Below are 23,294 nucleotides of genomic sequence, written 5' to 3'. Positions count from 1 at the left end.
TGCATTCAGTGTGGTCTCAAATGGATTCTCAAGATACTTTCATGATGCAGCAATTAGGCTTTTCATTCTATTGTAAACATGTTTGCTCTGGAAATTCAAGTTTCCACAATTCTGCATAGTTTAGGCTAGTCTTTATTATCTTATGTAGAAGTTTGTGGTTTTAACTACATCATATAAAGACACGTGTATATTATCATTATTATAAAAACAGAAAAAAATCAGATGTGCCACTTCCTTTTTGTTGTTGTTGTTTATTTATTTTGAGAGGGAGAGACAGAGAGGGAGAGGGAGGGAGGGAGGGAGGGAGGGAGAGAGAGAGAGAGACAGAGAGGGAGAGAGAATCCCAAGCAGGCCCCAGTGTGGAGCCCGACTGGGGTCTCCAAGTCATGAACCCTGAGATCATGACCTGAAGTGAAACCTACAGTCAGACGCTCAATTGACTGAGACACCCAGGCATCGCAGATATGCCATTTAAAAAAAAAAAGTTTATTTATTTATTTTGAGAGAGACAGAGTTAGTGAGAGTGTGGGAAGGACAGAGAGAAAGGGAGACAGAGAATCCCAAGCAGGCTCTGTGCCATCAGCACAGAGACCTCTGCGGGGCTTGAACTCATGAAACCGTGAGATCATGACCTGAGCTGCAACCAAGATTCAGACGCTTAACTGACTGAGCCATGCAGGCACCCCCAGATATGCCATTTTTAAGAGAGTTTCGCTGTATGGCTTATTTCACTTAGCATAACACACTCCAGTTCTGTCCATGTGGATGAAGCCAAACCATAAGAGACTCTTAAAAACTGAGAATAAACTGAGGGTTGATGGGGGTGGGAGGGAGGGGAAAGTGGGTGATGGGCACTGAGGAGGGCGCCTGTTGGGATGAGCACTGGGTGTTGTATGGAAACCAATTTGACAACAAATTTCATATTAAAAAAAAAAAGAGAGGATTTCGCTCATGCGAATCTATATGAAATGTATTTTTTAAAACGGGGATTATAAAATGCATGCTTACCTGTGATCTGCTTTTATACTTAAAAAAATATGATAAATGTCATCCTGAAAGAGCACTTTTCCTCCATTTCAACCTTTAGTCTGCACTTTCTAGTTGATTAAATTCTTTCCAGCTTATCTCCTAACTCAGGCAAAAGACGCAGTGGGCAAAGCATCTCATGATGGGAACTGAAAGTACCCCTCAAGCAATAAGCAAAACCCCACATGATTGACCTCAAGACAATGATCGATCTGACCTTTACTGCCCACCCTGCATATGGCCACGGACCTTTGTCCTGTATTTTCCTAACATGAGCCTAGAAATACTTTCAGCACTTTGGAGACTGTCCTTGAGACGTTCGTCTGCTGTTTTCCCAGTGTTGACCTCACTGAAATAAATTCCTTTCCTCTTTCGCCACCGCCGGCCTCTCTGCCTTTGGTTTTTGTAAGCGTCCAGTGGCCAAACTAGTCTGTTTGGGACCTCCAGAGCCAGGTGATCTGCAAGCCTGCACCCCAGTTATAATACTGATAAATACACCATCTACACCATCTTCTCTCTTGTATAATATGACATCTATGTTTGTTTTTTGAAATCTTTAATACTTCCATTTCTCTAACACTGATTTTACTCTTTAACAGGAATCAGTTGCACTTAGACTTTGCTATTGGTAATCTATAATCCTGGCTCCTATATTAATACAAAATGCTAAGTTTCACTTGCCAGAATGTTCCTGAGGCTAACCTCTTCTGTAACCTCCAGGATGAAATGCTCTGGAATTCTACTTGTACGCTGGGAAGATTCCATATGATTTTTGTATTTAAAGGTTGTATGTGCATTTTTTTAAGTACTGCAACCTGGAGCTGTCTCTTCTTTCTGAATTTCACAAGCTTAGTGGTGTAAGGAACAAGGGGCTCTGTCTACTATCCTTGGGAACGTGTCCTATGCCCACAGTCCCCAGCTTGGTGACCGCTCCTCTCATTTGTGGGGTGGTGCCAGTCCTGGATCCTTGTGGTTCTTTCAGAGAAGCTTGCTTTTCTGGAGACTTGGTGTGCAGCAGGTTCAGACTGCCCTGGGCTCACAATTTCTTTTTAATCAGTAACTGGCATAACTCTAAATAGCCATTCTTTTGCTTTTTAATAAGGCACTTTTATGTTAAATGGAAATGCAATTTAACTTTGCAGAAGCAGTAACACCGGTCTATTCCCAAGGCACTTTGTCCTAAAGGGTTGAGTAGAAAGAGAGAACACTTTTTCTTTGATCCTGTGGAGCCGTTCACATGATGGAATTTACCTTTGCTTGTACTAGGATTCACAAAAACCTTACGTAAATAGGCAGGTTTCCTGAACCCAACCTCTGAATCTTCAGATAAATGACTACTCCACGTCTTACTTCTGTTAGAAAAGCAATTAGTCATTCCAGCAGAGTATTATGGAACTCAGAGTCCACCAGCTGACTTTCTCTTGGGTCTGGAGGTTTCTGGCCTCAGATGACTTGGCAGTAATTATCTTCTGGCCAGACTGTTTGGTGTCAGATATATAAGTATCTCTTGATATACTGAGTGTGAAGCATATAATTAAGCCATGTACTTTTAATGTGTTAGGCATTATATTGGGTACCTTGCATATATGACCTAATTTAACCCCACAATCTGCAATGGATTCACATCACACTTAAAAAAATGCAAACTCCATAGTAGAGCCTACAAAGCCCTATGATGTGGCCCCTGCCTATCTCAATGGCCGAAATTCTTACTATTCTCCTCTTTGCTCTCTCTAACAGTCAGTCATTAGTTCTAAATGCTTGCTTTATTTTAGGTAAAGCTTCAAGTGTCTCATATCCTAACAATAACCTATAAAGTATGTTCTATTCTTAGTTTCGTGTTACAGACAAGGAAGTTGAGGCACAGAAAGTCCTCTAGCCAGTAAATTGTGTCACTGGGATTCAAACCTAGGCAGATGGGCTCCAAAGAATGAATTCCTAAGCATAGAACTTTGTAACATTATGTTACTTCTAGGTAGCATTACTAAAAGATGATGAGAGCTGGGTGATCTCAAGGGCTTTCAGGCTCAAAGTGGTGGATTCATGTGGAACCCTACAGATCCCTTTGAGGGTAGCTGGTTGATGAAGAAGTGACTGCCCTTGCAGTGGCTGAGTGAATGCTGACTTTGGCAAAGGAAGGGAGGATATGGCTTTAAATCTTTCCTTGCTACATGACCATTCCTCCATTCACAGTCCATTTCACATTTGAACATCTAGATGAATGGCCACTTGAATAACATGTCTCATGACATGGGATATTTCTCCTCTTACTATCCCCCAAATACCTAGCCATCAATAAATATAATCATGTATTCATTGTTAATGTATTATTCAGGCTGTTCAGGGCTGGATTTATGCAATGTGGTAAGCTAAGCAAACATTTAGCACATTAATCAAGCAGGGTTAATAAAGGAAAATAAGAAAGATAAGGAAGAAAAGAATAGGAAATATAATTTAAAAATTCTTTTGAAATAAAGTTAATTTCAAATGGAGCATTAAAGGAGCTGTCTTTGTGGAGAATTCTCAATCTTTTTGACTCCCGGTGCACTAATTTTTGGCACGTGTGCTGCATTTATGCGTATGTGTGTACGTATGAGATATTATGACTTTTTAAATGGTTATGGCCTCCAAAGCCTTAATCCCTCTCACCCCCTGTGGGATTGTGCTTCACTTAGAGAGGTTCAGGGAAGGCAAAAGATGAGATGGAATTACTGGTAAAGAAGTGGCACCTGAAAGTGGTAGTCGTGTCCCTGATGAAATTAGATTTTGTCAACAAACGTATCTGTTTCGAGATGCATCAAGGGAAGGAAGTGTTGATATTAAATGAAACCCTCCAAAATGGGACACTATTATGGTGAAACATGGGAGTTATAACTTGTTCATCATACTTCTGAAATTATTTTACTTAGGTTAACATTAAACTTTGATTGAATAATACAACGGGAGTGTCTAAATTTAAATGAGTTTAAGATAGGGGTTAGAAAAAATGTGTGAAGTTCAAGACACCTAGAAGTTCTTTTCATGAGAAAAAAGAATTTATTAAATTTGCCAAGAAAATCTATTTTATATGGAGTATAATGTGACAATAGAATTCATCTACCATTACTAGTAATGAGCTAGATTCAGAACTGTTGCTCAAGGTTTAGAGTAATATAATTTGGGGAGCTGAATAAACCAATATCCTTTTTTTTGGTGACCTGACTGAAAATCTCTCTGCTAGGTTCACATTCACTAGGGCTTTCTGTAGAACTTGCATATTTAACAATTTCACTATTTGGGGGTAAATATTTCACTTTCTAAAAAGTTTACAAACTAGAGAAAGAGATCTAGGATTTAAGAAAAAAATCCTTCAACCAGGTCAATCTTGTCCTGTGCTAAATATATTTGTACACATATTATTATTTTGTTTTACCAAATTGGGATCAGAGTATACATCCCACTTTGTTATTTACTGATTGAGCATTTTTCTATGACACTAAATATGTTTTCTATATCATTTTAATGACTGCAGAGCATGCCATTGTGTTTCATATTTATTTAAGGCAGCAAATATTGTTGGACATTTAGTTGTTTTCCATAGCTTTCCTATTATAAGCATGCTTAAACAAACATTCGTACAGGGAATCTTTATAGACTCCATGCTTATTTCCTAAAAGTGAATTCGCTGGATCCAAAGTTATATACATTTTTAAAGACTTTGATCCTGACTTCTAAGTAGCCCAGCATAACAATTTAGCATATTCTCTGATTACCAGGTACATTTTTTTTTTCTTTTTCTCTCAATAAAGAACAGAATTTGGGGAAAAATGGCATAAAACATAGGCCAGCATGAAAGTTAAAGGGAGTGTAAAGAAATCAGTCTTTTTAGTGTCATTGGTCTACTTCTTAACAAGCTGTAATATTAAAACCTGTTAATGTTCATCAAGTATTCACTACGTACCAAACACTAAGCTAAGTACTTATCATATATTATCTCATTTAAGCTTTATCTCAACTCTCTGAAACATAATTATTCCTTTGAACAGCTGCAATATTGAGGCGCATACAGGTTAACCAACTTACTGAATGTCATGCAACATTGCTTAGCCAGGATTTGAACTCAGTTATGTTTGGTTGGAAGGTCTATTCTCTTGACTAATATACACATTATTCTCTTGGCTATTGTAGAAGGACTTGGGCAGTATAGACAGATTATAGTACTGGAAATCAATTAGATTTGTGAATATAAAAAGGGGTAAATGAGATACTGGGATCCTGGGGCTACCAAAAACAGTTTCATCAAGCACAATATAAGAGACAATCTTCAAAAACTGAAATGGGGTGCCTGGGTGGCTCAGTCGGTTGAGTGTCTGACTTCAGTTCAGGTCATGATCTCATGGTGGTTGGTGAATTCGAGCCCCACATTGGGCTTGCTGCTGTCAGCACAGGTAATCTGTGATGCTCTCTCTCTGCCCCTCCCCCACTTGAGCGCTCTCTCTCAAATATGAAAACATTAAAAACTGAATTTATAAACCACTAATTGGGTTGCTCACTACTGACCATTATGCCTATGCTGAATGTGTAAGTTTTAAAGTCAATGAGCAAATAACAAATGATGTACTAGTGCTGCGTTTACATTTCATTGTAAATGGAATAATTTGGAGGCCAAGAAGAGATACTTAAGCTTGTATCTATGTTCTGCAACTTTTCTCCTAGGTGATGACTAGAATGTGTCACTTAACAAAAGGAGTGTTGGTTCCAGCTGGTATGTTAGGATTATTGGCAATGGAAATGAATTCTTATCACAGTTGGAGTCATTATTAAGGTTGCTGATAAGTGACATTTCATGTAACTTGCTAACAAGTATATGAGAATGGGAATTTCCACTCTGGTTTCTTTAGCTTAGAGTTAAGTGTATTCTCTTTCTTTCTCCTCCATCTTTGCCCACTCTTCTGTCTTCACTTTCACCTCGTTCCTTTCATTATATATTAGATTCTTTGGGGAATGTCTTATGCTGCTTAGTATAAATGACACAAACTTGAGTTTGAGTATAGTAAAATAAATATCCAGCTGTAAGAACATACCTTTATGAAAATCACTTAGATCAAGCAGAACCTTGGCAGGTAACAAATATTTTACCCAAAGAACACGTCATGTCTCCTTATCTACTGCTACTTGATAGGATTTAAAAATGTAAGCCAGACACAGAAAATGAAAAATTGCGTGTCTTAAAATGCTTTTGGACACACCACTCTCAGAAGATAATTTGCGTTCATTTAGCTTTAAACTTGTTAAATTGCATCTTGAAGTGTACTATTAGTTTTGAGCATTCGCCAGTCAACAAGTGCTTTCGTGGCCGACGTTTCACAAGTCTTTGAAACCTGAATTTGAGTTCACTGATCATTTGATATCATTTGATGGCAGCAGCCTTAGAAAGAAAAATATTTGTAAATATGAAAGAGTTTAATATGCACACTTTATCACAGTGACTAAAGTTGTATGTGGAGAAAATCAAATTGATCTCTCCATGTGTTCTTTGTCCTTTGGTGTTTTTATAAGTGATAAATTAGCTCATTTGGTTTGATTCTTTAAAACTGAATTGTATATATATTCTAATCAGTTGAAAGGCTGCATGCTTTGCAACTACCTTAACATTCCCAACCAAATTTTTCCCTCTTGCAGTGACTATGGGTCTATGTTCTCTTGTATGCAATATCACCTTTTTCAGGATTAGTAGAATCCATTAACCCATATGGAGAAAGTGGGGAATGTGCTTGGGGAGGTCCAGTCTTCTACAAGGCTCTAGCCATAGGAGATGAGCAAGTTAGCTTGAGTCCAGCAGCTGCTCAGTTCAGTTGCCTATAAATGCATGGGAGCTTTTGGGGGGTCAGCCTTAGGGACTGGCTCTCAAAGACAGTAAAATTTGTAAGAGTAAGGTCTTTGTCTCTCTTGTTCTCTTAGTATTTACAATTAAGCACTGTGCTTACCATGCAACATACATTTGTGAACGAATTGTAGTTTCTATAAACTTGTATAATTATGATGGCGTGTTTTTGATTTTTCTGATTAATTATACATGCCCTAGTGGCAGGAAGTCCAATTATCTTCATTTAAATGGCTTGCCCTGAACTTCTGATTTGTTCAAGAACTTCAGGAGCATACTTAACTGGGAGTGGGTGGGTAAAATTTTGCTTGTAAAAACCCGTATGGTTCGCTCCTCATCAGGGAAATACAAATCAAAACCACACTCAGATACCACCTCACGCCAGTCAGAATGGCTAAAAGGAACAAATCAGGAGACTATAGATGGACTGGAGAGGGTGTGGAGAAATGGGAACCCTCTTGCACTGTTGGCGGGAATGCAAACTGGTACAGCCGCGCTGGAAAACAGTGTGGAGGTTCCTCAAAAAATTAAAAATAGACCTACCCTATGACCCAGCAATAGCACTGCTAGGAATTTACCCAAGGGATACAGGAGTGCTGTTGCATAGGGGCACTTGTACCCCAATGTTTATAGCAGCACTTTCAACAATAGCCAAATTATGGAAAGAGCCTAAATGTCCATCAACTGATGAATGGATAAAGAAATTGTGGTTTATATACACAATGGAATGCTACGTGCCAATGAGAAAGAACGAAATATGGCCTTTTGTAGCAACGTTGAGGGAACTGGAGAGTGTTATGCTAAGTGAAATAAGTCATACACAGAAAGGCAGATACCATATGTTTTCACTCTTATGTGGATCCTGAGAAAGTTAACAGAAGACCATGGGGGAGGGAAAGGGGGGAAAAAAGTTAGAGAGGGAGGGAGCCAAACCATTAGAGACTCTTAAAAACTGAGAACAATCTGAGGGTTGATGAGGGGTAGAAGAAGCGGAGGTGGGTGATGGGCACTGAGGAGGGCACCTGTTGGGATGAGCACCAGGTGTTGTATGGAAATGAATTTGACAATAAATTTCATAAAAAAAAAAGTATGGTAAGAACAAGAACTACAGAGATCACTTTTTATTTACACATAATGTGTAGAGAATGGTCCTGTAGAACAGGACAGTGGCTTCCCTCTGCTGCTGCTCAGGGCACAGTGGTGCCTCACTCTGGTGCCAGGATTATAGTTCCTTTTATTTACTATTTCTAAATTCAGCCATTTGTCCCTTAAGCAAAACCACTCTAACAGTGTGTGTAGGTCTACAAAAATTCCATCACAAGCCACACAAATAAGCTATTACATCGCTTGAGGAGCCCCGGTTTCCAGACCCAACTTCCAATTTTCTCGGAGTAGGTTTTGCTTTTTGTATGTTTGGGGACTTTTTCTGCCAGAGAACTCCTACCAGGTCACTTCGGTCCAATCTTGGTCTCCATCAATTCTGTCACTGAGATCTATCCCTCTTCTCCCTGAGGGCTCTTTTTGGGCTGCGTTTGCAAATTGCCTGTCTGCCATCTCTGTTTTTTACCTTGCATACCATCTCTTTCTTCATGAGGAAAAGTCTAATACGTTCCAAGGAGACTCACTTTTTTTACAGTAAAAAAAGTCTGACACTTTTTAGAATTAATAAGGAGGGCATGCAATAAGAAGTCTATTTAATCTCTCCTGTTGCAGCTGCCCTGTTATAGAATGAATAGGACATTTAAGCAGGATCTTCTGGGAAGTTGTATCTCTTTGTAAAGTTGTACTAAAAATTTCAGAATAGTGCACATACGTTATAAAGAGACATACTTGGGAAGCGCTCCATTTTCTCACCAAATGTCATCCTTTCTTTAAGATCTGTATCCAGTCACCTCCTCTGTGTCCCCGTGATGCTAACATCATCTTCCCTTGGGTATCATTTTCTCCTTACCCTCAGTTCTGTATGCCTCTTCGACTGGCCCTGAGCACGAGCAGTCTCATGTTGATAGGTGTCCTTTTCTGCGTGTTTCTGATGTCTATAACAGGATATTTTAAGAACCCGAGAGCAGGGGCTTCCTCTTGCTGCTTTTCTGCTGTGTTCTTTTTACTAGTTCTCATACCCAGGAAGTACTGAATATGTGTTTGTTAATAGTGACTTTGCCAGCACTGTCTGTGCATTTAGTCTGGAAGAGAGACTTCCTGAGCTGTAATGCTTAAAAGCCTGCAGGAGGATTCATAGCTTCTCCAGGATTGATAGGGGCTTGGGAAAACCTTTTCCTCATCTGGAAACCATCTCTTCCTTTCAAGGATGCAGACGAGACCCTTCAGCTTTGTTTATTTTGTAGTCTGAATAGCACTCATACATAACTGAAATTTAGTTAGTGGGTGATGGAAATGGGTATTCTTAAATATGGTCTGCTGATTAAGAGCATTAGCATCATCTGGGGGCTTATCAGGAAAGGAAACTCATGGACCCCAACACTAGAATCAGCCTCTGAATTTTAGCAAGATCCTACGTGCTCCCCATGTACTCTCAAGTTGGAGAATCAGCGATTTAAACATTCTCCACATTTTGGCCACTTAGACTTAGTTACTGGCCCTCTTCTATGCCTCATATTTGGAGATTGATTTATAAGTATTCTATCTTCAAGAGAAGTGCTTTCTATATGTCTTTCATACATAGCATGTTCATTTTTCTAAGGACTCATCGGGATAAAAGGAGAAAAATGAAATGCAATATAGCTCAAATAATATTAAAGAAAATTATTGCTGCTTGTACAGTGTTTCATTCTAGAATTCAATATGTTACTCAAAAGGTCAAATAATATATCTAATACATTCCCTAAGGTTCTGAGGAATGATAATGAAACTGTCCAGAAACTAATTCGAATACTATGTGCTGCCATTTAATCAAAGAAACTTAGATAAGGTAACACTTTATGTAATGAGTAGGCAAAACATTTCATATTAAAAATTCATTATCTGTTCAAATTGGCCAAATGTCTTCATTCATGCTTCTTAGCATCGATTTAACTTTTTTATTTTTATAACAATTTCTTCCAGAAAGGTGAAGTTGGGGGCTCTTATAATCTTAAGGGGAACTGATATTCACGTTTTTGCCCAAAGAATCTTTCTTATGGTATGGCTCACAAAGAAGTAACATTGTTCAATCACGTTCAGAAAAACTTCCCCTAAATATTTATTATAGAGTAATAATAGGAATTTGAACTTATAATTAATAAAATAAAATTAATCATGAAATATCGTCATCATCCCAAATAATATTTAAACTTCTTACTATAGTACAAGTTAAACCTATGACACCTGCCATCTGGAAGATTGTACTTAAGTAAACAATTTTTGTGGATACATAAACTGAAAGACTGTGTCTCTTAAAATACTGCTACCTCTTGTCCTGAAAAAAGAATACCATTTAGAGTGAATTGATTTTCTTGGGTCAGAATGTGTAGACCAAAAATGGTGTTTAAAAGTAGATGTCATTCCTAAAAGATTTTACTTCATTTTCAGTAAATGAAGCTGAAATCAACTTCCAAAATAACTGTTTGGTTGTCATCTGATGTAGACTTACTAGTGTGAAATTTGGATAAATTCTTACTCTTGGTGGCCAGATAATTTCATAGCTATTGATGTATCATTACCTAATTTCCCAATGAAGTGGCCGATCATGAATATGAATTTTATGTGGTTGCTTAATTAACAGTTTGGAGAAATTTGCGGTGGTGAATCCTAACACCACAATAATCTGGCCATTTAAAAAATTCTTTTTTATCATTCAATAGTGTGTTCATACCAAATACTAGGCACTGCTGCAATTATAAACTATTGGGTCAGATTGTGATATCTACTTTTTTTTGAAGGCATTTGTGATACATAACCTCAAATTGTTCTCCAGAAATGTTATTTCAAGAAACTCTCCTGCCATCAGAATATGAGGGGCCTTAATTCTTCATATTATCAATAGTTTGGGTCTGAAAGCTAAAACACTCTTATTCATAGTTTATATTCCAGTTAAATATTTTTATATTGTCTTTGCTATTCAAATTCCTCATTTGTGCAGTATCTCTTCTTTTGCCATTTTTTGAGTAATGTTGTACATTACTATAATAATTATTTTTCATTTGTTATCGTTTTCCTTAATTTGTAATATTTTTAAAATTCATTTTCATTTTAATTTATTATAATAGTAATAATAAAAAATTTAGCATTTATATAATATATACAATAAAGTGTATAATAATTTATTCCACCAATGTTTTTGTTTCTTGGTTTTTTTTCGCCTTGTAATAAAGAGAGAACTCTGCAGGCTGAGTATTTGTGTCAGAGAGGATCTGAATGCTGTTGACTCAGTCATAATTCCTCCTTTTTCTATCTTTAACCGAAAGTCAGACCAATATACCCAGCTTTAATTACCAATTGCTATATGGCATTTTTTTTTCCATTGCGACTGCTGAATTGAGGGGGCACATTCTTTTACCCTTCTGCCTGACTCTCTACCCCATGGATTGTGTAAAAACCATCCTCTGCTTGCAACTATGAGAATTCTTTGGAAGATCCTCCTCAGTGGAGTGAACACAGTGCTGAACCTTTTTATCTATACTTCTTTAATGTTATATGTGAGGATTTCAGTCCCTGAACAAGTGTGTAAAGGAGGAAGACAAATCTTATTTATTTACCATAGTAAAAATAGTGCCTATGCTGTTGATAGACATTGGCAATTTTTAAGGCTTATTCAGACCCTGGGCTTCTGAGACAACTGGGACATCATGAAAATGTCTTATACTTTCCTTAAGGCTGGCAGATATTTAGCAGATAATTTAACAAATAATATTCACTCTGATAGTGTAATGTTTTATGAAGGAGAAATAGAGGATATTATGAGAGTATTGAATAGTGGGATTGATTCTGAGCTTTAACCCCCATGATTGCTTGGCATATTGGTTTTTGATCTCTAATATTATGCAATATGGCTTTATGAAGACGTAGGAGGTGTAGATAGACATCTTTATTTAGTATAATTATTATAATGATTCAGATACATAGAAGTTTGTTAGAATTGAGATTTAAATATGTTTGATTCCAATTAATTATCCCTAATCTTTCCTCATCATCTATGCAAAGAACTGTGCTCCCAAAATATCCCTAATGGTTTGTTTTAACGAAACCAATAGCGAAAAGGAGAGCAATCTGAGCCTACTAAAACTGATGTTGAGAAGAGAATGTAGTCTTAAAAAACTATTGACACAACTCACATGAATCAATAACCTCAATAATATATGAAGAAGAAGGTCATATGGAAATTTTAGTTGGTATTTAAGGTAGCTAGAATTACAATAGCATTTTTACAATCATGTTCAATTTGATCACATATAAATCATATATTTTTGCCTTTCTATTCTTATTAATATATTATTAGTATTTTAAGTATTAAATACTTGTGAATCATTGCTTTCCCGCTTTTATACTTTGTCTCCCTTCTCCATACATGACCAATATTAAGTTTGTAGTGTTTTGGGAAACAAAATGTCCTATTAGTTGAACATGAGTATAAAATATTACAATACTTTTCCTGCTATCATAAGGATATTGTTTCTGCTAGGCCCTAGGTCTATGCTTCAACAAAAATAGTAAAAATTCAGTAAACATTATCAATAAGTACACACACTTTCATGTCTTTCTATTCCAATTTAAAAGATATACCAATAAATATAGGTTAATGTAAATGCAATGGGCATTTAATGGTTTGATTATAGGAAAAAAATTGATGCAACACTTTAAAAGTGTTATTTGCTAAATTGATTCAAATTTAGAGTAGATGTGAAAATACTCATATGGATTCAAAACTATCTCCAAGACCGTAAATAACGCATAAGAATAAAGTGGCAATTGAAGTAAAAGTGTGGGAGGTGTTTATGGGGGGTGCAACAAAATGTGGTGTTAGGGCTGATCATTTTTAACATTTATCATTTATTAATGATGCAGAAAGAATCTGAGAATAGCACATTGAAGAACTTTACAGCCTGTGCTAAACTTGGAGGTGTTATAAGCAACAGAAACTAAGAAATATAATTGACCTAACAAAGACATCATGAAAATGAACAATTTTATTATTATCAATGTAAAATGTATATGTTGAAAATAATTAAAAAAATACAGCATTATACAAAATGCTAAAAAGTGATCAATGAATTGTGAGACAGATGGTGTTTGATATTTCTAAGGTGAGGACTCAGTGTTTTTCATTGTGACTCACCCTTGCACCATTGTCTGTCTTCCTTGCCATCTACATAGCATGGATGCTCAGCTCAAACTGCCCTATTATCATCTCACTTGACTACATTTGTCTTAACAACCCACTAAAGGATTAACATATTAAAAATATTTGCTTTGAGGCATGTATAGCACACATACGACTCTGGAGTCAGTCATAAATATTTGACTGATATATTGCTTGATAAATATAAATATTTGATTTATTGCTTCACTACTAGTTATGTAGTCTGAGCTAGGTTACTTAATATCTCTGTGCCTCAGTTTCCTCATATGAACAATGTCTAATGCTGTGAAAATACATAAGTGAATGACATAGAAATACTACATGTATTTGCTACCAATGCAGCTACTACTAATTTCTTCATTAGTGTATGCCTTACAGAGATTGAGCAAAGGAGATTTGTCAAGAGTTCATGTCTAAAGAGAAACAATGTGACAGATACTGACTCTTCTGGCTTTGAAACCGCCCCCCACCCTTTAAGTGAGAGGTTCTCCTGGGCACCAAGTTTCTTCAGTGATGTTTTAAATTAAAGGCACGTTGGTGCCCTCTCATTGAATTAAAATTCTTTTTAGGATTGTGATATTTTAAACATCTAGTTCTTTTTTTCAATTAGGTAAAAGCTATTATCGAAGTGGGTATTGGGTCATGCTATCAGGATAAGTGTCAGAAAGTTTATTTCAAACCTAGACCTGGCAAAGCATAATTTAATGTGTCATCAGGCAGGCAGGCAGGCAGGCAGGTGCCCTGACACCATGGGTGTTAGATTGAGAAGAGAGGCAGTATTTTTTTCCTGATGAGCATGAAAAGGGAAAAACGAAAAAAAATCAATGACTTGCTCTATTAAGTTGTCACTGACCATAACGTAGCTAAGTGAAACCATGGAGTAAAATCAAAAGTAAGTAATAAAGAACATACCTTTATCTGGTATAGATGCATTCTGTCAGATAACAGCAAGAAAAAATGATAAAGATGTATCAAATCTCATATCAGTTATGTAGATATCAATGCTCATTTCGTTATCATAAACAGAAGTAAAAGCTTCCACGGAGTGACTAAAATAATGCCAGTGGAAGGAAGGGTAATATTTCTTCTCCTGTGATACTAATGAGAAAAATTCCATTCATTTGGCCATCTAGGATCCAAATGATACAAATAAACAAGTCTAGAGCTGTGCAGCTAAAGCTGATTAAAGAAACAGATGATAGATTTGTATCTAACTTTGTAAGCAATGAGGAATACGGAACATGGAAATAGGCTAGGCTGTCTATCTGACACTGATATTGTAGCAGAATAATTTAGCTGAAGGTTGAGGGTAATACTGGAAATAAAACAAATGTGGCCTGATTATCAAGAACAGCTTCCCGACCAAAAGAACTATTTACTGCTGGAAATCTTAAGGGAATGGGGACAGACTTAAGATATGGACTAATTAAAAGTGGAAGAATCCTCCCCTCGACCCAAACAGAACACAAATCAAGTCATAGCTGAAACTAAGACCCCAATATCTCTTTCTCTCACTCTTCCTTCCTCCTTTCCCCTCTCCTTCTTTCTTCTCTTTCTCTTTCAGCTTTATTGAATCTCTCTATTTCTCTCTCTTTACACCCCCTTGGTGGGGCGGGGGATAGAGGAGTTGTAACAAACATTTACCATGAAGTTGGAAAAATGGATGACCTTTCACATTTTGGGTTTACATGGATTGTAACTTAACAAACAAGAGGTAAAAAGATACAACAGGAGATTAAGCGCCTGGCCCAATGTGGTGTGGCAGAAATTTGAGTTTTCTTTCACTGTTTTTTTTTTATGTTATTCTGCAGAGGCTTCAAAAAATTTAAGAGGCATTGATGCTTATGTAAGTTCTATAAAATCATAGAATTATGATGAAAAAATAAAAATATTCAATATTTTATTCTAGCCTACTTTTCCTCAAAAATGCTTTCAGAATAATATCCTCCTATGTAAACAAATGGTTACTTTTTTAGTAATATAATTTTAGGTATAGTTATATATATGTAACATATATAACTGTAACTAAAATTACCTATTTATATATTTATATAATTGTATATAAATTAGGATAGCTTGCTAAAGACTAGATTTTCCAGCCTCCTGGTTAGGTATAACCATATGGTTGTGTTCTTGTCTTCCCTCTATTCTCCTCCGGCTAATTGGAATGAGGTCATGATGGTGAGAGCAGGTGCAACCATATTGCACCATGAGTTGGAAACCATATTTTGAAGACAATAGAGCAACGAGACAGAAGGCAGCTGGCTTTTTGGCATTTGTGGAAGAGAACTGACATACACCATCTGTATCAGAGAGAAAAATAAACTTTTACCTTTTTATTTTGTCATTTCATTTACATTAGCCAAAATGACATCCTAACAAATACACTTCTCTAAAATACAAAAAAATGGGGCTTAGCTCCTGCCAACTCAACTTTGAGTCAGTTCAACTATCTACGTTCATGGTGGTACCCAAAACGTGGAGGGAATCAAATAATTATGTAGACTGGGCAGGCAGATCTCTGTGGTCCCCCGCCTCAACTGAGTATTTTGGGCAGTTGTACTACATGTCAGTATCTTTACATGTTCCTGGGTCTCCTTTCCACTCACTCAAGAGTACTTCATGGCATTATCATGCTGCTCAAGCCATTTACATCAATGCCTCATCCCCCAACAGTAAGCATTGAGTATGTCATGGTAAATCCCTCCATTGCCCACTCCTATTCCCAAACCTAGGTAAATCTGTAACTCATTCAAACCTTTTTTCTTTGAGATACTGAGGAAAAAGTGACTCTTTTTTTTTTTTACTTAAGTTTATTTATTTTGAGAGAAAGAGAGAGAGAAAGCATGAGTGGGGGTAGAGGCAGAGAGAGAGAGAGAGAGAGAGAGACAGAGAATTCCAAGCAGGCTCTGTGCTGACACAGCACAGAGCCCAATGTGGGACTCAAACTCACAAACTGTGAGATCATGACCTGAGCCAAAATCAAGAGTTGGACACTTAACTGACCGACCCACCCAGGCGCCCTCCCTTACCGTACTCTTGTTCACTCTGTTTCCTTCAGGACCTGACTTATTCATTGATTCCATCATTACCTTCTATTTTAAATTTTTCCTCTTAAATGCTTGCCTCACATAAGCAGAAAAACACATGCTCAGGTCTGTCTCCACTTGCGAAAGTCCTTGTCTCTTCTTTTATCTTCTCTTTTCTACTTATTGCTATATCTCTCTTCTCTGAAGAATCAACCAGTTTCTACATCATTGTTTCTAATTCACTCATTGATCAATCCCCTGCCATCTGGTTCCAGCTCTAACCTGTTTTCTAGCAAAAGTCACCAATGACATGTTAATCAACAAACGTAATGACTTCTATGTGCCATACAACTTGAAAATTCCCATCATGAAAATCTCACTTTTTTTTTTTTTGATACTCAAAGCACCAACTGCTTCTTTTTTACGTTCCGACTTTTCATATTCATCTCAGAATCTTTCATCCCCTCTCTCTGTGCGTACACTTTAGATATTGATATTTTCTTGGTTTATGTCCCTGGCCATATTTCTCTTCACTGCTCACTTGCTTCTCTTCTAATGCCATATGTTCTCTTTTATTGACATCTACTATAATACCTTTAAACATCCTTTTTATCTTCATGCTTAATTTGGTAAATGTGTCAGATCGATTGACTGAACACCATTCTAGTTCCCTACTTGAGGCTCTATTTACAGACTGGAAAGCTAAAAATTATATTTCCCAAACACCTTTGCAGCCCTTGCTATTTGTTCTAGCTTCTGTGAAGACAACGCACCATGTGAAAGTTGCAAAGTAGTTGTGGCATAGAGCTTGCATGGATCTTCTGTTAGGCAAAGTTGCTGTGCCTTGATTTTCATCGCGGAGGCCCTGATATTTGGTCCCTCATTTGTTGCATGTCCAGAGTCAGGACAATGGGATCTATTCTGAAAGCATGAATTTTATCATATTAGGCATTGGTTCTGATTCTGGCAGATGTGCCAGCAGCTTTATGATTCTATTGCTTCTTCATTTTAGCAGAGGTAGTAACTCCATTGGTGGGCCAGGTTTTTGGTGTCATTGAGGGTGTTGTTTATGGAAAGATTATGCTACAGGCTTTCCATGTCTACATTAGTTCTGTATGTGTTCCATATCACTTAATAAATCTCCTTCTAATTACCCTAACTAAAAAAAAAACATTGTCTAGTTTAACTCCCAAAACCAGGTCTGCCACCCAGCCTTCTCCTTTAAAGTCTATATACCTAAAGTAGTACTGACTACCAGGTAACTCACCTTGGTGACCTGCATGGCGCCCATTCAACAGATTGAAAACTGAACACACTGCCATTCCTCAGCAAACCTATGTCTGTTTCTGCACTCCCAAGCTTCGTTAATAATACCATTGTGTACATGGTAAACCAAAGTCCAAACCTAGAGAACATCGCTTTCTTACTTCCTACCTCTAACTTATCATTGTCTGGCAGAGTCTATCTCATTAATAGCTCTCATATCCAACCTAACCCCCTTCGCTTCATTATCCAAGATTTCATCTGTTTTGAATTGGTTTATTGTCATAAGTTTTCAAGTTACCTTTTCCTCTATTCTTGATCAACTCCAATCTAGCTGCCTCAATTTCGACAATCTCTAGGATAAAAATTTGAACAAGCTACTCTGGTGCTTACTGTTCATAGCTCCTCAAACACACCAGGCTCTTCATGCCTCTGTATCTTTCTCCCTTAGCATTTCCTCTTTCCTAAGAGAAAGGTGGGAAGTGAAACTTAAAGCTTTTGTCACATTTTACCAAATCAACCTCTTTAAAAGATAGGCATGGGATTGGAATTCTTTTTGTTTGTTTGTTTGTATGAAAAAAAAGTTATTCTTGTCGCATACAGATTCAAGAATCATACTATTTATTTTAGGGATTTGGAAATTGAAGTTACTTTCTCAAGGTTGTCCAGCAGGGAGTGGCAGGTCTGGATCTTTCAGTTTTCATCTGTCAACCCAATACTCCCCTTTTCATTGTCATGAAATGCAGGTGCTATCAAAATAAGGGGAAAGGGGAGGGAACTGGAAGATGATAGGAAGGTAGGGGCCTTTACCCTACTGATATAAATACTTCATATTTCTCATGTGGTACCTTCCGTAAGAGCTTCTCCAAATAACGAATCATTTCTATCATTCAACTTGGGGGGGTGTATTATGGGCTCTTGAAAAATTGTAATCATTACTTCTTTTAAAATAGTCATATAGTCTCTTCCTAATTACTACAAATTAGAAAACTGTAGCTATTTGGAATGAAAGAATTACTGCTTGAAGTATGTTTTACCTTTAAATTGCTTTACAATACCAGTTGATATTTAAATTCAAGGACGGATAGACAGATGACTAGTGTATTTTCTTTTGCAGAGATGGAGAAACTTGAGGGAGAAGTGAAATGATTTGGTCAAGGTTATGGAGGTGTGGTGCACAGTAAAATTATCCTTCTTGAATACTTGTTATTTGCCTTGTGTTTTTTTTTTTTTTTTTAAGTGAAATCAACAGCTTCACATCAGCTACTGATCAGGTACCAGATGGCAAAAACTTTCAGTCACTACCACCTAGGGCTATATTCAAACCAATGAAAGGCCTGTATCTCATTATCGGTCCCCTGAGCTCTTCATTCTCCCACATGGTACGTCCTTTTCAAGTAGAAAAGTGACATTATTTTTAAAACTGCCCTTGTTTCAGATAACCAAAAAATTCTGATAATTTAAACAGGTTTGTCCTTTTAGTTTTTTTTTTTTTTTATTTTGCATGACATTATTAAGCATGGACTGAATACCACTGCAACAGAAATTGACAAAATCAAACTAAATCAAACTAAACTGTAGGATAACATCCCAGAATTTTGCTTCATGTCAAGAATTATAGGTGAATGAGTAAGGATGCCAGATTTAGCAAATAAAAACACAAAACACTTAGTTAAACTCGAGTTTCATACAAATGTTTAGATTTTCAGTGCACATATGGCCCAAATATTGAATGAAATATACTCATACTAAAAAGTTACTCTTTGTTTATCTGAAATTCACTTAGCTAGATGTGCTGTATTTCATCTGGCAACCCTATGAAGAAAGAATGGGTATTTCATATTATTTTGTATAACTAAAAACACAAGGACATGTAAGTTGCTTATAAAAGTGTGTGATGATGTCCACTAAAGCCAGTTTATGCTCTGTGGGAGACAATCACATCTTAAAACCACGATTACAAAACTGGAAGTTTACAAAGAATACAAGGGGGAAAAGGTGACTACTGTTTCAGCTGGAAAATGGAATTATATTTTGCTAGAGTGAAAAATAATGCAGCGCAATAAAAGACATTGTGGATTTTGAAAGTCCCTCTTAGAGAAATAGACCCCAAGAAGTGGTTTAGCAATTGTTTTACATTTTTTCAAATAAGAAAAACATGCTACTCCTAGCTGGAAAACTACTGGGCAGGTTTTAGGTTCAGCAGCGTTGTTCACCGAATAATGAACTCAGAATTTTTGCATGTACTGTTCCATTATTCTCTCTGTCAGGTAAGTCTGCGGAGGTAGAAGTGCAACTCTTGCCATGAATACGAGTCAATGGTGTCTATAATTAAAAGCTAGCACACGGATAAAAAGGCAAATATGGAAGCATTTGCCTAGTACAGATTTCATATTTAATTTTTTTCTTTTATCTCGCTTCAAGAGCAATGAAAGAAATGTGCCATTTAATATCTTACCTTTCTAATATGCATGCATATGAACTCAAATTACACAGCCATGGTAACAAGGACGTTAATAGTAAATATAAAGAGTACATTAGAATCCCCTGTGGGTGTATGTTCTTATCTTGATCCGTAGAGATTTATACATCTAACATCTTTTAACATTGATGAATATAAATCTCAGGCACGGAGGAAAGAGTGTAAATCCTTATAATTCAAGATGTAAGTATCCCTACCTCTAAGGGCCAGCCTTATGAAAACCAACAAAAGCAATGAAATGGAAAGTTCAGGGAGCTGACATTATGCTCTTAACCCATGATAATGTAATATAGATAGTAAAAGGTTTTTGAATTGTAAGCTATGCATTGTGAAAATAATTGTAATGTGAATACTGACCTCATGCATTATGCTATAACCATTGTTGGTATTTTAACTCAGCTGTTATTTGAAAAGTGAAACTACTTTACTGTACTTTCCACTTTTTTTTTTTTTTTAATGTGAAGGGCAATAAATCTATCTTGAGTATGCTGCCGGCCATTTTGTCTTCTGAAAATTCAGGACTTTTGAAAACCTTCAGTGAATACTTCTCCCCCTCCCCCTCAAATAACATAAATACTTAGTGACATGAAATGTCTTCATAGAACAAAAATAGAGAGGAAAAATTACAGGGGGAAAAATAGTGAGGAAAGAGATATTTTTCAGTGCATTACATGATGTTTTATTTTATGGACATCTATTTTTACTGACTTTTGAATTCATGTCTTAAGCAAGTTGCCATGTATCTTGTTTCGTGATTTTAAAAATTAAAGTTATGTCTGTCAATCCATGCTAATTTTAAATATTTCTATTGAAAAAGAAGTTAATTCATTCCCAGAAAGTGGTATGCTTTTGGAATACACTGATCTTGTGGGTGGCGTGGACAGCAGGTGCCGAGAAGCCATTGCTTTGTGTCAGAGAGCTGGAGATGAACCAAAGCTGAATCCTCAGTGACATGTGGGAGAGACCAAGAAGACCGACGGTGATAGGGATTTCATGCACACTTTAAAATAATGAAAAACTGTTATTGGGAAAATGTCATGTACTCACAGCTCACTCTACATGCTGCTTCTAATCTTATTTGTACAAGTACAGGCAACATCTACTAACAACAGAGATTGTCTCTTTTCCTTTGTTACAATTTAGTATTGATTGCTGTGCAGGAAAGCTGACATGAATCCCAGAATGGGTTTAATTACAAGTATACACAAAAAAGTAATTGGCAGAATAAGCAAGGGGTTAGTTAGCAGGTTTCTTTTTTCAGAACCACAATATTCAACTTGAGCAGCAGTGGTAATCAACAAAGAGGAAATAAAAAATAAATATGTATTAGGGTCCTCAGTGCAATTTAAAATTCATTTATCCTTTTCTCCTTTAGCTATTTCCACAATGCACTTCAATGTCATGTTTATTATCTTTGTACACAAGTCACCAATGACTCAATAAATGCCCAACTGGAAAATTAATGTAGGATGAGACGTAGAAGAACGAGAGTGGGTGGTTTGAGGAGGCTGACTCCCAAAACTTACTCAAGTGTGATGTGATATGAAACACAATTCTAGATGTCAATATTTTTGCATTTTGGCAGCCTTCAAACAGGCTGAAAAGTTAGCCTAGTGTTACCTTCTCTGCTGATAATTTTTATAGTGCAAACAGAATAAATTTCAGAAACAAGAATTTGAAACTTCATTTTACAATATATTTCCTTCCTCTTCAGCTGATTATGTTTACACGATCTCACTTTGTTCTAGGGACACAAATTGGTTTCTTGAATCATGCTGTTATTAATATGATTTTTTAGAAATGATTGAATTTAACACAGAGGTCGGTTGAGAAAACAGGCAAAATGAAAATGATAATTCTTGGTGTGAAAACCTCAAAATGGGAAATAGAACACAATGGTGTTCTTTGTCTTTGCTTACTTCAAAATCTCTAAAATACGCTGGACTTATTGATGTTACAATATAACAGAAATAGGGCTTGCCAGGACATTGCTGGTCCCGCGGTGTGAATGGTGCATTAGAAACTGTGCTAGGAAACCAAGAAGTACTTCGTGGGGACTTATTTCGTTTGGGTCTATTCCAAGCTCAGTGTTTTCATCCTATTATAGAATTATTTTCTCTGATAAAGCAATGTACTATTTATTTGCTATAAAGTTCATGATAAACTTCCATCTATTAATTACTGAGTTTCCCTCCTCCTATCTTATTCCTTGTAGCTTTAAGTGAAAAGCCTTTTTTTTTTATGAGTTTAACCAGTCTAAGCAACCTATTTTGGAGTAAATAAAAGTGATTATAATCTTCATTTTGTAAAACTAATGTAATTTAATTAATACTTTTTCAAGATGAAGATTGGTCTGTTAATTAACCAATAACTACCAGCCCTAATTTCTATGCTGGAAGCATAGTGGGTTATTTAGTAGTGACTGGCAACTGATAGAAATACCAGAGTATTTCTTTGAAATTTTACTTGTGTTGACATAATTGCATAGGAGACAGGAAAAAATAAAATGTTCTAGACATTTTTGTTTTAATGTATATTTTATCTTATATATATTTTTCTTGAAAAAATTTCCATAAAGAAATACAAAAATGATGTAATGATTTTTTGGTAAAAAGATTTAAAAAATCCATTCATTTCTTAATTCAAAACGTATCATTTTTGTTGCTACAGATGAGTGTGGTTGGAAGACTTTGATTAAAAGAACTGTAATAGCAGGAGTGTTGCATTTTAACATGCACTGACATAAAAGGAACTGAATCACATCTACCTGTGTGACTCAAATTAGTGAGGTAGGAGTCTTTCTGTCTGAGTGCTAAATGCCATAATGCCACACAATTAAAACACAGAGTCACCTCAGCCACTGAGATGTGCCTTCTCAAACTCCTGACATAGAATCACATCTTGGCCCTGCAGTAGAATATGACGTAATTTGTTGCAGCAGTTAAATGTGATACATATTTATAGATGGAAAGTGAATATAACTTATTAAAAATAGAAAGGATTTTTTAAAAATGTTTATTTATTTTTGATAGAGCACGTGAGGGAGAGCCGGGGGGGGGGGGGCGGGGAGGAGCAGAGAGAGAAGGAGACAGAGGATCCAAGGATCCAAAGTGGGCTCTGTGCTGACAGAGAGCCTGATGCAGGGCTCAAACTCAAAAACGGAACCAATCATGACCTGAGCCAAAATCAAGACTCAGATGCTTCACCCATTGAGCCACCCAGGTGCCCCTCTTTTTTTCTTTTCTTCTTCTCTTTTTTTTTTTTTTTAATTTTAGAGAGAGAGAGTGCGAGAGTGCCTGTAGTGGAGACGGGTGGGGTGGAGGGAGGGTGGAGAGA

The sequence above is a fragment of the Acinonyx jubatus genome, chromosome A1 (assembly GCF_027475565.1).
Source record: "Acinonyx jubatus isolate Ajub_Pintada_27869175 chromosome A1, VMU_Ajub_asm_v1.0, whole genome shotgun sequence".
Taxonomy (NCBI): Eukaryota; Metazoa; Chordata; class Mammalia; order Carnivora; family Felidae; genus Acinonyx; species Acinonyx jubatus.
Note: the sequence above shows the minus strand (reverse complement) of the source record.